Here is a 17,043-nt window from a genome sequence, read left to right as displayed (position 1 = left end):
TGATAGGAACTAGGTTGGCTACCCAATTAGAATACCTTAAGGGCACAATGATATGAGCATCAAGCAACTTTTTAAGTTCTTTCTCAATGGTTGGTAGTAGTATGGGATTAATTCTTCTTAGCTTTTGCTGAAAGGGTTTTGCTTCTGGTTTCAAAGGAATCTTATGCTCAATCAAAGATGTGTCATAAGTTTTTAACTCATTATAAGACCAGGCAAAAACGTCTTTGTAGTTTTTAAGAAGATTCAAGTATTTGGTTTTTACATCCAAAGGTAAGGTTGATGACAATTTGATATTTCTCACATCATCCACAGTCCCAATATTGCATTCTTCAATTTCTTCTTCAGGTGAGTGAAACAAGGGATTTTTAGAGACATCATTATTATCAAATAATTTTTCCAATGGGACTAATCCTTTAGGAATAAAATTATTAGACAATTGGATAATATCATGAACAATAATTTTAGGACTGAATGAAGTTTTTGGATTTTGCTGATTTAAGTCTGGAATATCATTTTGATCTCCTTCAATTTGCATATTTGAGAATTCATCAATAACTTGAAGGAAAGATTACAACTATTCGTCTTCTTCAAAAATCTACCAGTGTTTAAGGTTATTAGGAATTGATGGCCGATACTTGACTTGGATTTGGTATTCTAATGATACTGACTCAGGGATTTTGAAAGATCTTGCTAAGACAACTAGTGAATCAGCATGCATGTTTTCATCTCTAGGAATAGTAGTTATGTTACAACCTTGGAAGAAATTTTCAATTGTGTCCCAAGCTTCATTTTTGTATGACCTAAGCCTTGGGTGTTTAGTCTGACACAAATTTCTTTCACTATAAGCTCAGAATCATAAAATACACCCAGGTTTTGAACCTTTAAACTTCTAGCTAACTCAATACCAAGAAGAAAATCCTCATACCCAACCACATTATTGGTAGCTTCAAATTCAAGTTTACATGACTAGTAATGTTTTCCTTATTTGGTGATATAAGAACAATTCCTGCTTCTGTTCCTTTTGAGCAAGAGCCATCAAAATAAAGTTTCCAGATATCTGATTCTACAACTTTAGGCTAGGAAACAATATTTTCAATGGCAAGTTGAGTGTTTGATGCATTTTGTGAAGACAAGTGAAATAAACAGAAATCCTGATCTAATGCATAGATAGGGTGGTTTTTTGTTTGATCAGACCTACAAACAGTGTGAAGGAATCTAACTTCCCTATATAACCTTAAATGCTCACCTCCATAGATCAGGATAGTAGCAAAAGACATGTCCATTTGAAGTGATCCTCCAAGTTTAGCACAACATGATCTAGATAGAAGCATGCCAAACTTGGCAGGAATATCAGTGACAACTATGTCTAAAACTATACTTTTGACAGGTATTTGAGCTAAGGTCACAACTAGGTCTTTGATCAATCCTAGGCATGGTACTTTCTTTGAGTCAAAGGTGTAAAGGTCATGATAGGAACGGGTGACTTGTAACTGAAGTTGGTCCATAATTACCTTCGGCATGAGGTTATGAGAGGCTCCAGAATCCAACATGCAGTTGTACAAAAGAAAATCATGAGATTTTAATGTTACATAAAATGGTGGAACAATTTCATCGATCATATCAAAACTAGGGCCAAATACAACCGAGGGTTTTTCATCCTGCAAACTAATAACATCTCCCTCAACATCTACACTAGAAGACTATATCCATTTAGACACTTGATTTTTGTAACCAGGATTTTTGGAAAGTTCAGCTAAAGGTATAGGAATCTTGACCCTTTCCAATTCCTTTTCAATATTAAAAGTGGTCAAAACAATCTTGTCAGATGAAAGGGTTTCAGTGGATGACTCTGTAGTTTGAGGTGTTGGAGTTTGTGTTTGAATGGTTTTCATTGCAGGTTCGATTATGGTGGTGGATTTTGGAGGTCTACCAGGACCTGATCTAGGCCTTAGATCATATCTTTTATTCAATTCTGCAATTAAAAATTCAGAGAATGCTAAGTATTTTGAAAGTTGAGCATCTCCTGGTTCTTGTTCAAAAGACTGAGGTGAGGATGAAGGAACTATGGCCATTTGTACTGCTGATGAATCAATATTATTGATATCTTCAGTGATTAAAGGGCCTGTATCCTGTGACTGTTGATCATCAATCATCAAAGGTGGTTGAATGTTTTGGTCAGAAGCTGGTCTCTGAAGAATTTGCATTTGAGGAGTTCTTCTGAATTGAGTTTGAGCTTGAGGTCTGACAACAGTTTTCTGAATAGTTCTAGGTTGTGTTTCAATTTTGGAAATCTTGTTAGAAAGGTTCCTAAGCAAAGATGTAATTTCATCAATTTTCTGATCTTCAAGTTTAGATTTGGAGGAAGATGAATCATCAATCTTAGCTTTTAGTTTTCTTTCTTCTTTTTCTGCTTTAGCTTTGAGTTTTCCAGAAGCTGACCTATTGGCTTCTACCTCTATAGCATTTGTCTGCATGTCCTCTAATGTATTAGAAACTCTTTCCCTTAGCATGACTACAAAATCATCATCAAATGCTTTGGAGAATCTGACCTTTGCAACTGCTACTGGTGGTTTACAATCAGCAGGCATTTTATGATAGAGTTTGTTAAATCTTTTGATGAATTCAGCAACTGGTTCACCAAGGGTTTCTCTTTAATTCTTCAAAGTCAGTAAGGAAGTAAACATGATCTTTCTTAACCCCCATTGATTTTTGAATATTGTTATGAGCTGATTCCAAGTTCCGATAGAGTCAGCTCTGAGCTGCCTAAACCAGATCCTAACATTTCCTTGCACAATGGGTCGAAAAGCCATAACAGCAAGAGGATTATGAGGTGTCTGTGTGGATGTTGATGAGGAAGAGGAAGATGATGAAGATGAAGATGAGTCAGTAGGTGTATTAATATGTGGAGGAGAGGGAGGAGACCTCTTTAAGGATTTGAAAGGGGTTTTGATAACCAATTTCTGAACTCCTGGTGGGAAGTCTTCCTTATTTTCAAACAAAGGATTCGAATAGATAGAAAATGTCTCTTCAAGATTAGTTGAGGATGATGGAATAGAATAAGGAGTTGGAGTAATGAAATCTTGAGGTTTGAATTCAAGTAAATGTAAACCCAATTCTTCCTCAGATGAAGGTGATTTAATAGGAATGGATGGAACTTGATATGATTCAAGTGACTGTATTAAAAAGGCTGATGGAAGGTCTACTCCTCTGGAAATAAGATCAGAAACCCTAGGAGGTAGTTCAGTCCAATCAGGATGGGTTGGTATAAATGAAAAGGGATCTACAGATGGAATGTCTTCAGGGTGTAAAGCTGAAGAAGAAGAAGGTGTTCTACGTCTTCTCCTTGAAGAGGCTCCCTTGATGAGTCTTTCTAGGTCTGGTAGAGGGTTAACAATCTCAGAATTAGAATGTGATCTTGTATGCTTATAGGGAGCCAGCTTGGACCAGTGGAATCGCCAGGTGAAAGATTTTGACCTATAACCTTATCCTTTATTCACCTTAAAGGAAAGGGAAAATCGTTTCCCCAAGGAAAATTTAACTTTCAGTTCTTCACTCCCCGGAAACGATGCCAGTCTGATGTTGTCCTTTGAGATAACCTAAGGTCAATTGGCTATGCCAAAGAATCTAAAATGTTTTGTTGATTTTAATGGTTTGGATGACCAGTGAACTGTTTAAAAACATGTGCTTTAAACTTAGAAAGATCCTTAATAAAACAAAAGGATGTTCTTTAAATACATATGGTTATTTTGATTTAAGTGGGATGGATAAGTAGAATATAGAGAAGTATAAGTGATTTAATATTCAGACTGAATATTTAACCATTTATAAGCAGAAATCAAGAAAATAGTGTTTCCTAGATCAACATAATATAATAAAACTATTACAGAAATCTAGTGCAATTTAAGTTCAAAGAGGAATTTACAATAACAAATAGTCTTGTAAATTAATCTCTTATTTAAATGCAACTTCATAGTGGATTCAAAATGAAACTGAGATTCAATTAAATTTTCAATCGGATGACTGTAAAAGAATTGAATTATATGAAGAATACATAATGAAAAACATGATGAAAACAACTCACTGAGAGACAAGCCATATGGAGTAAATACATAATTTTTTATTATATAAAAAAAGCTCCAGCCTAGTACAAATCTGTGTGATAACTGGTTCAAGGGTGCAACCCTCAATACTTCGACAGGCTAAAGTATTTAAACAAAATTACAAAATATTACAATAAATGCCTGAGTGACACGACATTCTATTATTACTTAAAACTAACGGAAACAGAAGTAATTCGATAAAAAAGAATGAATCTAAACATCTGGCCCTATTTTGAAGGAAAGTTGTTGCTAAGTGGCCACTATTCGGGTGTTGCGCTGGTGAAGCTGATTTGTCCTCTAATCCTAAAATTCACACAACTTTTCCCACTATTCTTCATCTAGGATTGCTATCTTGGTTACCTTATGGTAGATTTCATCTACCTCAGTATATCGGGAAAAAGTGGGTTTTACAATGAAATATGTTTTATCTCACGTTGAATCAAACATATGTTGTTGATGGCTTCGTAAAACACCCTGCCTGTCATGGAACCTTTGATTTTGGAGGACTTGGTTGTATCCCTAGCAATATCCTGAAGCTTCTTCATGTAGTCTTCCCTCCTCATTAATTTATCATCTATTACAAACAATGAAGGAAAGCCCTTCTTGTTCAATGCATCAATCCTTGTGAAAAATCTGTTGACTGCCACTTCAAGAGCGTGACACTTCTCTGTCAACTGTACAACTAAATTCTTCTTGGTCAGAACTTTCTTCACCTACAGGATGGTTTCAATCCTGTCATCCATTCCTAGATCATCCAGTTCATACCTATTCTTGGAGTTGAGGAACTTTATAATGCTGTTGGCTGTAGCAGGCATCTCTCCTAGTTGAGCATTTATATTGGCAATGGTATGCTTTGCCTTTTCCATCAACTCCTTTTGCTAAAAAATAATTTGGATACATGGCCAGATTTCATATATCTCCTCAATGATGTTGTTCCATATGATTTCCTTGACATGACCCAAAGTATGGCTAATAGAAGACTCATTTGCTGACTTCTTCCATACTTCTATCTAATTTTGAGCTCTCTGAAGCTCTGCTGCATGAAAAATCTCAGATTTCTGGCAATGATCCTCTAGAAGTTTCACTTGATCGTGCAACTTCTTGATTTCCTCAGTCTGAAGAGACATATTTTGGACTGCATTGGCCAACTGGTCTGCAACATCTCCTGTACTTGTTGTAGTTGGTATAGTTGTAGGAATGACTGTGATAGGGAGTGCTTCCAAGGGGGAAATCTTTTTAGCAACTTTTTCTTTTTCCTTAATTAGCTTCTCCATCTCTGTCTCCATTTGCTTGAGTTGTGCAGTCTGCTCCATGATGAGCTTCATCATATCTTCTTTTTGAGTCTCTGTCTCTATAATATCCTTAGCCAGAGGATCTTTAGTAGCTGGTAGTTTTAACTGCTTCCTCAACACTGCTATATCCAAATTCTTCTTCTTGAAAAGTTCCTCTACAGCATTGATGTTTGCATGATCATAACCTAGTTTGATTACCAAATCCTCCAGGGTTTTAATCCTGGTGTCTTTGGCAAGTGCAAAGACCTTCTCCATCTTTAGCTGTGACTGGACATTTGCTAATGTAACCTGTAATTTGGACAAAGTCATGGCAGTGTTAGTGACAATAGAGAAAATCATTTCCCTAGTCTCCTTATGCATCTCCATTTGGTCAATGGGATGTATATCCTTTACATCAAACTCAAAAGCTATCTTTTTGTAGTCTGATGCTCCCTTGCGTTGTGGGACTTGTGCTTGGAGGAATGCCATTTAAATTTTCCCCTTTTTTGAGTCAAAGGCCGACAACAGCCTGCTTTGGGCACCAGAAGTCTGTTTCCAAAACTAGTTGTAAGTGTTAATCTTCAAGGCTTCATTTTTGACTTTTAACTCCTTGAAGAATTCCATTATGCTTTTCTCTGACTCGCCTGAAGTAGATGTACCTGTCTTCATTATTTGATGTTGCTCTTGTGAAGTTGTGGAGGTGGTAGGAAACTGTGTGGACTGATCACCCACTAATGAGGAAACAAGTGGCTCATTAGTGGTGATAATGGTCTGCTGCTCTGAATCTTTGCTAAGGCTTAGTCTAGAACTAAGCTTGGCCTTCTTTCTGTACATTATTTTAAACCCTTCACTGAAGATGTCAATCCCTAAAGGGGACTCTTCCTCTCTGCTCCTTTTGGTTTTCTTCTCCTGCATGGTGGGAGTCTGCACTGTAGATGATGATACATGTTGTTCTTCTGCCTCCTGTAAGGTGTTCTCAACCCACTCTAATTGATTCTTGTACTTTTCTATTTCTGGCCTGGCTGTGTGAAAGTAAGGAGTAGACTTGGTTTCTACCCTTAATCTAGAAATGATCCCTAATGGATCATAGGACCAGGTAAAACTGAGGCTGAACTGCATTTCCTTCAAGAGCTTATCTGCCTCTTCCCCTACTGCCCTGTTGTTGCAAATGAAAGGGCCAACCTGTGTTTTTATTTTAAACTGGGATTTCTTCTTGGCAGCAACAAAGTGGATTTCATCCATGTTGATCATCTGCCTTATGTACTCCAAGGAAAAAATCCTCATTGGGAGGAATTTTGGCAACTTATAAGGTGGGAGCACACATCCAAATATTCTTATTTCTATATAGTTTTCATAGAGGTACCAGTCCCTTATTTGAACTTGATCTGGCAGCTGCAACACCCTTTTGATTTCTTCACTAATCCTTGGTTCTATTCTACTGTTCATGAGACCTATTTCTGGGTGAACAAACATCTCTATAAACTGCTTATAAGTGTACTCTTTCTTCTCTTTCATGACCAGAGTAGTCCAAAAGATGACTGAATGCTAGTTGTCTTTTTCATCCAGTTTTTGCAAAGCAAGGTTAATGTTGTCCCCCTGAAAGTATAGAAACATGTACACCAATACAGAGGCATATTTGAATACCTCCTTAGTTGGAAATTTAACAAGTTTCTGATGAATGGACTCTACAAGAAAATGGCTAAAATTAAACACAATTGAGGGCTTAGAATCAGTAGAGAAGATGGACAAAAATCCTATAATGGCCTCATCTACCCATTGATCAGAGTAGTAGCCAAGGAGGTAGGAAACAACAGTGATAATATGCTTGGCTCTCTCAGGGAATATGGAGGAGGGATAAGGAGGATTTTTCTTTGGTAATGAAGCATCTTGTGTCAAAAACAACTCAAGAGTTTGGGCTCTCCTGACAAAGTCTAGTTTCTGGTATATTTCAATCAGTGATTCACAGGAAAATGGGGTAGCATTCTCTATTGAGGGGGCTTGCATCATCTGATCAATGGCCTGAGGGGTTATGGTAAACAGAATTTCTCCAATGGGAATGATTACGATCCTTTGGCTTGGAAAATAGGATGCATGACATTTTCTAATAAAATCTGGGGTGTTGTGGGTACGTGGAAAGATATAGTGAGGTAAATTTGATTCCCACAACTGGATATCATTTGATTTATCTATATACAATACATCTCGAAGAGGTCGAGTTCACAGAGTGTCTCATGAATTTTGTAATCTCGGTCAACCATAGGAATGTGATGAAGGTCTATAGGAGGATGGATCAGAGGATTGACAATTTCCTCTAGCCCTTTGTCCTTTGGAGGCATTTTGGCTATGGCTAAGAGCAGGAGTGAAAAATGGATTGGGAGGAGACAATTCATAGACAAAAGTCAGACTTCAGAGACAAGAACAAAAGGAATAATATGGAAATGATCGGACAAAGAGTGTCACTGGCGAGTTGACAATGTCGGGATTTGGCGAGAAACCTATAATCAAATCAGTTAACAGTAATAAAACAAGAATTCAGTAACCTGTTCACAAATGGGAAGGAGGTTTATATAGCAATTTTGGTTTTCCGTTGGTGGCGCAGGTCCGTTGAATTAACGGTTAAGCCAATTGAATGCTTAACGGGCTAATTCTAGAGGGAATGAATGTGATTTGATGGAGTTTAACGGATGGATGAGGTGGTAGAGAGTGAATGGCAGAAACGCAATGGATAGGTAAGTGGTATCGGGAGCAATAGAATCAGCTTTTCAGAGGGGGGGTGAGCGGTTAGTGGTTTCACTCAAGGGGGGTCTGAAATGCTGTGAAGCTGACACATAGGGATGGGTGCGGTTTGGTATACTGCCCATTTTGGACCCCCCCGACTGTAAAGCTGGAATGGTGAGGGGAGGCAACGCATGCGGGTCGTTGGATGTGGGAAGATGGGGCAGAGATGAAGTGTAACATGGCCGGGAATTAATCATGATGTAACGAGACTGTTTGGTGGGGTCGGGAAGATTAATAACTGCATAATATGGATTATTTATTATGTATGAGGGGGCGTAATGACTTACGTATATGAAAGTGAAGGGAAGAATGAGTGGAGGGGTAATATGGGATTTAAAGCTAGAGATATTATTAATACCCAAAATTAATATATAAACCTTAGAGTAAACCTTTACTCTTCTGTCTTTTTCTTCTGCACATAAAAATATCATTTGAAATTTGACTTGTGGTGCATTTAGACTAGCAACCTGTGCATTTATGAAAGCATGAAATGAAGCCTTTCTTTTCTTTTTGCTTCCCTAGCATTTTATTTTCCTTTGCCTTCTTTATTTAGGGCAGCTACCACCTAACATTTTATTGATATGGATCCCTATAAAACATGAAATTTTGCCTAACATTTTAGCGTTTCTTTCTTTTTGCATCCATATCCTAGCTTAACATTTTAAAATTATTTTGACTAATATACTAACTTAACATTTTAAAATTATTTTGACTAATATACTAACTTATCAAAAATAAATAATGTTACAACATGAAGAACCAAAGGAAACGACTAGTGACAAAGATGCCAAACTGGATTTTATAGCTAATGCAAAAGCTATGAATGCACTTCAAAGTGGATTATGTGAGTCCGAATTTATTAAAGTAATGCATTGTTAGATAGCTAAATATATCTGGTTTAAATTGGAAAACATTCACGAAGGAGATAAAAAGGTAAACATGACCAAATTACAAGAATATAGAATGCAATTTGAGACTTTAAAATGAATATAGATGAAAATATTGCTACGTTTTTTTTAAGAGTTGATGAAGTCATAAATTTTATGATGAAGTCAAATGAGTTTGCAAACTTGTGTGATGAACTTGGCATAAAACGAGAGTATACTATTTCAAACACACCTCAACAGAATGGAGTTGCAGATATACAAAACATATCTGTTCAACAAATGGCCAAAGCCATGACGCAAGAAAGAAACATTCCTCAAACCTATTGGGCAAAAGCAATACATACAAAAATACATATTCTCAATAAGTCACATCTCAGACCAAACTGTGATAAGACACCTTATGAACAGTGGCACGGTAGCCCCGGATGCGGGTGATTAGAAACGCATTCAGTGTGATGGGACTGGGGTGGGCGAAGACGCGACGCCACCTGCCAGCCATGAACATAGGACTAAAAGCCATGTGGGAGGAGGATCGCCCGCAGGTGGGTGTCATTGAGTGTAAAGGAATGTCTGAGACCAGCATTAATATGCCGTCCCTCTTCGCATGCGATGATTGTCATCAGACCTCGGCTCCCATGAATGCCATAGTTATGGCGGGAGGGTATCGAGGTGGAGGAAACTGTTTATTAGCCAGCTTCAGCCATGGCTACACGTTGCTGTTTTTCATGTTGTTTTGGAAGGTTGCGAGTTCTGCCGGTGTAAGGTGCTGGTGCAAGGGCTCTGGCTCTTATCCACATCCCTCTGTTGTGGTTGTGGGCTCACGACCGCAAGCCTGTGTGCTCTGTTCGTGTGGTATCTCCCCTGTTGTTCGTGTTGTCTACATTCACGCTGTTGTCATGCCGAGGCCCCGCCAGAGGATGCTCAGCCGCAGAGGCTTAGGGCGGGGCGCCCCTTCACGCCCGTCCTCCGGGACTGTCGCCTCGAGTCAGGATCCTCGACCTCGTAGTGGAAGTGGGAACACTCTGAGGCCCAACCAATTCCTCGATCCCAGCTCTCCAGGCTCTTCGTCTTCGCCCTCCTTCGGTTCTGCTATCTTTACTTTCAATTGCTCCATTAATCGACCACGGATCACTGCACATGTCTCTGTCCTCTTTTTAGAGGAAGCCCAAGAAGAGGGCGGTCCGAGTGCTCCAATGCCAATCACAGAGGATGAACATGAAGAAGGCAAACCCAATACCCCGAGGCCAACTGTAGATTTGCAGCGCGGGATGGTACTGTCGGACAGCACTGTCAATGTCAATCCAATGGCGCCTGCTCCTCCAGACACGCGAGAAGATGCAGCGGCCCAAGCTCAGGACCTGGTTGAAGGGGGTTGGTGTAGGATCGTGGAGGAGTTACCAGATGTGTAATCAAGCTTTGCAGTTGCTTAACAGGTTTTGCGGCCCAGTTGAAAGGGTTTTTTGGCTCAATGTGTCAAATTCTGTCTCTGCTACCGTGTCGAGATCAATTTCTAGTTTCTGTTGTGTTAGCTTGTTGTTTGTGTTCTTCTGGATCCCCTGCGTGGGAAATCTCATCCAATTTCTCAGTTTTGGACAATGTCTGGCTCAAACGGCCTTCCTCTCAGGCTAGTTGGTTCACCATGCTCAGCTTGTTGTAATTTTACTCTTTTACTGTGAATAATAGTATAGACTTACTTAGAAAAAAAACTGTGGCACGATAAGCCAACTTCAATCAAACATTTTAAAGTAGTATGGAGTAAATGCTATAAAAATAATGATGAAAAGCTAGGAAATTTTGATGCTCGATCATATGAGGGAATATTTTTGGGATATTCATCAAAAAGTAATGGATACAGGTGCTATAATAAAGACTACATAAGATTTTGGAATGCATAGATGTAAAGTTTGATGAAGAACTACATAATAAGAACAAGAGCACATGCTTTATCAATCCCCTAGACCATCATCATCATGACAATTAAGAAAATGAAGTTCAAGATGAAGAATTAGAAGAGACAGAGACTCATTCAAAAGGTCCCTCAAGATATGCATAAAAGAATCATCTTGAATGTCAAGTTATTGGAGATAAAAGTGAAGTGTAAACAAGGAGGCAACATGTAGAAAAAACAGACCAAGTTCATATTGCTATGTTGTCACAGATTGAACCAAAGAACTTTGATGATGCAAGTAAACACAAAAATTAGATAGTGTTTATTTTTTGGGGTAGCATCGAATGTGCTCTAGCTCCAAAATTTTGTGGAGGGGCTAGAACACATGAGATCTCCAAGAACCAGAAATCGTTTGGAGAAATTCCACTGAGGTTGTATTTTATTAAAATAATTTATATTTTTAATGGGGTTCCCAAGTCTAAACTTAGGAAAATTAAAATATTAATGAAAATATGGGTGAGAAGCTTCTAAGAGACGAGGATCAAGTCTAATTTAATCTTAGCTGTTGATTAGAGACTTAATCTCGACCATTGATTTCTTAACAGGGAAAGTATAAATGGTGGCTTGGGGTCAGTTGGAGAGGACACAAAGAGATTGAGGAAATCAATTTTCTGAGGTGAGAAATTCTCATGAAGGAAATCGATTGGGGAGATCTTGCAGGTGAGGGGCTGTGATAGTTTAAGAATATAGACAAAGAGGTTGAGAGAAGATTGTGGAGGCAGCATAGTAGCTGGGAGAGCTAACGCTGGGCTAGTCTGGGCCCACGCAGCCTTGACATAGAACCAGGAGGACCACCGCAGAGGAAGAGATGCCTTCCATGTAGAAAGTCGGGGAGCTGCCAGAAAAACCGACGGAACAATCGGGAAAGCTCATGCAGTGGGCAGTAGTGTTGATGCAGAGCCTCAAAGAGCTCCATGTAGGCCCACGCAGTTACTACGAAGGGGCAGCGGAGTTGTAGCCGGGGCCAACGAGATTTGTTGCCGGATCAGCCAAATTCTGCTAGGTGAAGTGAGGTAAAACTCACTCAGGTTCTCTGCCATTGTATTTCTCTGTCACTGGTTTGTCAGGAGGGCAGCCAACAATTGTATTCAGAACTTCTTAATAATAGAAAACCCTTAGAATGCGCCAGTTTTCCCACATTGGGTTTTTCCAGGGACGTTTAGTCCAAAAATAAGTGTCTTTTCCATGATTGTCTCATATATTTTTCAGTACTTGATCTATATAGAAGTGTATACTGCAGTGTATTTACATTTATATTTTCTGAATATTTCTGAAAATAACTTGTTAAATGAAGAATACGAGTAGGTAATGTAAATCAACTTACTGCAGTAGGATTTCTGGTTCATTAGATTCAAAAAGTTTCACCAATAGATGCTATGAATGAGTTAAGACTAAATAGAAAAGAACAAGATTTGGGAACTAACAACAAGATTAGTTGGAAAGAATGTCATTGGCACAAAATCAATCTTCAAAAACAAGATCAATGAACAATGTCAAATTGTTAGAAACAAAGCGAGAGGAATAAGTCTATATAGAACAACCTAAAGGAATTTTTTATCAAATAATCCTATGTTTGTAGGCTAAACAAGGCACTATATGGACTAAAACAAGCACCAAAGGCATGGTACTATAGGTTGGACAAGTACATTCAAAAACAAGGTTTCAAAAGAGGAGGGGTTGATAGTAACATGTACATAAACGTTGATGGAAATGAATTACTAATTTTGGTTGTTATGTGGATGATATTATGTTTGGTAGCAATAAATATCATCTAGTAAAATGGTTTGCTAAAGAGAAGAAGTCTGAATTCAAGATGTCAATGATTAGAGAACTTACCTTTTACCTAGGGCTACAAATTCTACAAAAGTGAGGAGGCATATTCATTTCTCAAGAGAAATACCTAAGAGATATGTTGAAAAAGTTTAAAATGGAAGATTGTAAACCTGTCTTAACCCCCATGGAAATTGAATGCAAGTTATGTGCAATGATGAATAGCCTAATGTTGATAAAAAGCTTTACAGATCTATCATAGGAAGCATGCTATACCTAACAAATTTTAGGCCAGATATAATGTTGGCAGTTGGATTAGTGGAAAGATATCAATCAACACCTAAACAAAGTCATATATTGGCAATAAATAGGATATTCATATACTTGAAAGGGACTATAGACTATGGACTATAGTACCCAAAAGGTAAGGAATTTACATTGACAACATACAAATATGATGCAGAGTGGGCAAGTTGTCTAATTAGGAGAATATTTGGTTGCATGGTTTGGCAAGAAGCAATCATCAGTTTCTCTATCTACAATAGAAGTCGAATACATAGTGGTTGTTTCTTGTTGCACACAAGTGTTATGGATCAAACAAACTCTACAATATGAGGTAAATTTCAATGAACCTATATCTATTAAGTGTTGAAATACAAGTGCAATAAGAATTTCAAAAAATCATGTGCTTCATTCAAAGACTAAACATATCCTTATAAAGTAACACTTCCTCAGAGAACAATTGGCTGAGAAAACAATGAAGATGGAGTACATACCTGCAAAAGGAAAAATAGCAAATATATGTACAAAGCCTCTTGCTAGAGAACCATTTGAATATATGAGAAGAAAATTACGGATAGTTCCTACAGATTATTCTCAACAACGTAACTCTAGAAGGAGAACCTAAAACATTATAGAGAATATGAAATTGAGTGCACCATCTAAGGGGGAGACTAAGGAGTAAAGAATAGGAACAAGAAGCATATGATTGTGTCAATAATTCGAAGCAGTGGAGGAGCAACAAGAACAAAGGACCATCATCAAATTGTGAGATCAAGTCAAATTATTCTTGAGAAAGCAACATCAATTGGGTTCATCATTCAAAAGTTTATTCTTGAAGGCAAAATTTGATGAAAAATAGAAAAGAAAAAAAAATGTGTGTATATATATAAGCATGTAAATAAGTATTCTCAAATGTACATAGTCATGTTAGACATTTGCATATCTAGTCAAATAGTGTTGAAGATGAGCCTAGCTCAATGTATATTGGCATCATCAAAATTTCCTCAAAATTTTCGGCTTTTGATGAATCTAAATATGTATATGGAATCCATCAAAGTACATTATGATAACTCATAAATTTAGCTCACATTTGACTTATGAAAAACAATGAGCAAAAATGAGATCTCTTCAAATATATCTATGTGAAAGCAAAAGCATAGTTATTTCCATCAAGCAAAGGAGCAGATTCTACACATTTTTATGTCTTCTTTATAAAAGCATTCATCATGAACCATCATGAGATCTACCTCCGAACCATATTACTTGCAACCTCTGTGAAGATATCTATCTTTGCAACTAATCAAATATTGTATTGATGTAAAACATAATTTCATGCATATATCTTTTATGATTGCAAGAATTGCAATTGAAATGAAAATGATTCTACAATAAAAAAGCCAGCAAGTAATTAAGCTACAATGATACATTCCATAGCATCACCGAGACTCTTCTATATCCTTCAACTTTGTATTTGAGAGCAAAGATTTGAATGCTAAGCCATATTTGAATGTTGGAGTTAAATGTATACAATTGGTAAAGGCTTGAAGTATTGGTATCAGAAGAAATTATTTGAAACACCTCTGCCACATAGAGTTCATTTGTAGAAGAAGAAAAAACTTGACATGAAAAGGTCATTCTCCATATCTCTGGAAAAGGACTATCCTTAGCACATTGTGTTGAGTAGTTTTTTTTAAAGAAAAGGAAGGAGAGGGCAAACAAAGATCTAAATGCAAATGAATTCAATGTAAACAATGAAGTAGAATTCAATGCAATATTGCTATTGCAAGGACATTTCACTAGCAAAGGAGAATACATGCAGCAGAAAATGAAAAAGGAGAGAAAAAAAACGTTACCAGCCCATGCCATTAAGAGAGACATCACCAACATTGATATATTGAACAATTGTATTCATTGGAAAAGGAGGAGAAAAGAGTTTATCAACCCATATCTATCATTGATATATTGAATAACTGCATACATTCAAAAGCTACAAATGAAAATTGTTGGGGATTTTTCTGATAAAATCCCAAAAACAAATAAAAACTGAACACACAAAGGCAATGCTCTGTTTCCTTCTCTCCACAGGATCCTTTGCACAGGGAAGCTTTTAAAAAAAAATTCTTGAGAACAGAGTATTACATACCCAGAAAAGGATTTCTATTCATTAAAACAAAATGCATGATACATATTCATCCTCTTTGATGAGAGGGATTTACCAAAAATACATTCAACAAAACTCTGTCTCCACCTGAGAATTTACACTGCTGGTGTGTAAAAACCCATTTACATTTACTGCTGTAAAACCCCTTTTACATTTACTGGTGTAAAACTATTTTACACATACTGTTGTAAAACAATTTTTACATATGCTGTAAAATTTTTACATTGCATTTCATTTTCAAAAATAAAAATTCACAGTCATTCATATTACTGTGCATTCTTCCATTCGTTTGAGCAACACACAAAAATACCTTTCAACCCCTGGTTATTCATATGTTTTGCACTGCTGTGCGTTATGCTCCCCACGCCGTTCACAAGTCTTCATTCCTTTTTTTATTCACCTGCGCGTGTGTTCTGCTGCTTCATTTCTTTTTACAATGGTCAACGCCCCAACAAAAAAAACTATAACACGTTTTGATGTATAATTATATATGCCATATATAAAACTTAAATACTCTACCTACACTTATGAGGATTTATTAAATGCATTAATAAAAATCTGCGGTCAACGAAACTTGAATTTTACTCCACGCATAATTTTTAATGCTGGCTCGTATGCAGGTTTGACTGATGGACGGCGGAGAATGACGAAGGAGATCGGACGGTGGACAAGAATATCGGGAGGCCTTTTGCTGCTGAACTTTAGGCTCCGAAATGTCAGTCCTGCTGACGTATATAGAGGACCACGTGGCTGAGTATAATTGTATCGGGCTCGATTATACGGAAACTACTTTATGATCAAAGGCGGTCCGATATGCTCTGGTGGTTTTGCTGAGCGGTTTTGGGTGCATTAACTGCTGCTCGTTTATTTCCTTAATGCTGCTGCATGGGTCCACTGATGTGTGGTTGAAATTACATTTTCAACACTCCCCTTTAATTTCAACTGCTGGGCATTCAGTCATACCCAAACACTTTCTCAAAAATTCAAAGCTTTTCTAATCCAATGGTTTTGTCAAAATGTCTGCTACCTGTTCTTGAGTCCGACAATGTTCTAGGACAATTTCTCCATTGTTCACCAATTCTCTGATGTAGTGAAACCTTGTATCAATGTGTTTCGTTCTCTTATGAAACACTGAATTCTTTGACAATGCAATAGCTGAGCTATTGTCACAGAAAATCATTGTCGCTTTTGCCTGCTCTTGGCCTAAGCTCCTCAACATTCTTCTCATCCAAACTGCTTAACATGTTGCTGCTATAGCTGCCACATATTTAGCCTCTGTTGTAGACAATGCTACAATGGACTGTTTCTTAGAAGCCCATGAAATGGCTCCTAAACCCATGTGAAAGACATAACCGGAAGTGCTTTTCCGATCATCTACACTTCCAGCCCAATCACTATCAGTGTATCCAATCAAATCTGAATGTTCTGAGACATTATATAAAATTCCAAACATTTTGGTACCTTTGACATACCTCAGAATTCTTTTTTCTGCCTGCCAATGTGCCTCCTTTGGCCTCTCCATAAATCTGGAAATTAAACTAACAGCAAACATAATGTCAGGCCTAGTAGCTGTTAAATACATAAGGCTGCCAACAATACTCTTGTACAAACTAGGATCAAAATCCTTGCTGTTGTCCTCTCTGCTGAGTTTTAATTCCATTACTGTGGGAGTGATCGCTGCTTTGCATTCTTGCATGTTAAATCTGCCCAACACTTGATTTACATATCTAGCTTGTGAGATAAAAATTCCTTTTTCATTTTGATCTACTTCTATGCCTAAGAAGTATCTCAAGAAACCCATGTCAGTCATTTCAAATTCCTCTTTCATGATTGATTTAAAATTCTC

This window comes from Pinus tabuliformis, chromosome 5_1 (assembly GCF_031772625.1).
Source record: "Pinus tabuliformis cultivar Carrire ecotype Pingquan chromosome 5_1, CPIR1, whole genome shotgun sequence".
In the NCBI taxonomy this organism is placed as follows: domain Eukaryota; kingdom Viridiplantae; phylum Streptophyta; class Pinopsida; order Pinales; family Pinaceae; genus Pinus; species Pinus tabuliformis.
This window is presented reverse-complemented; position numbering follows the sequence as displayed.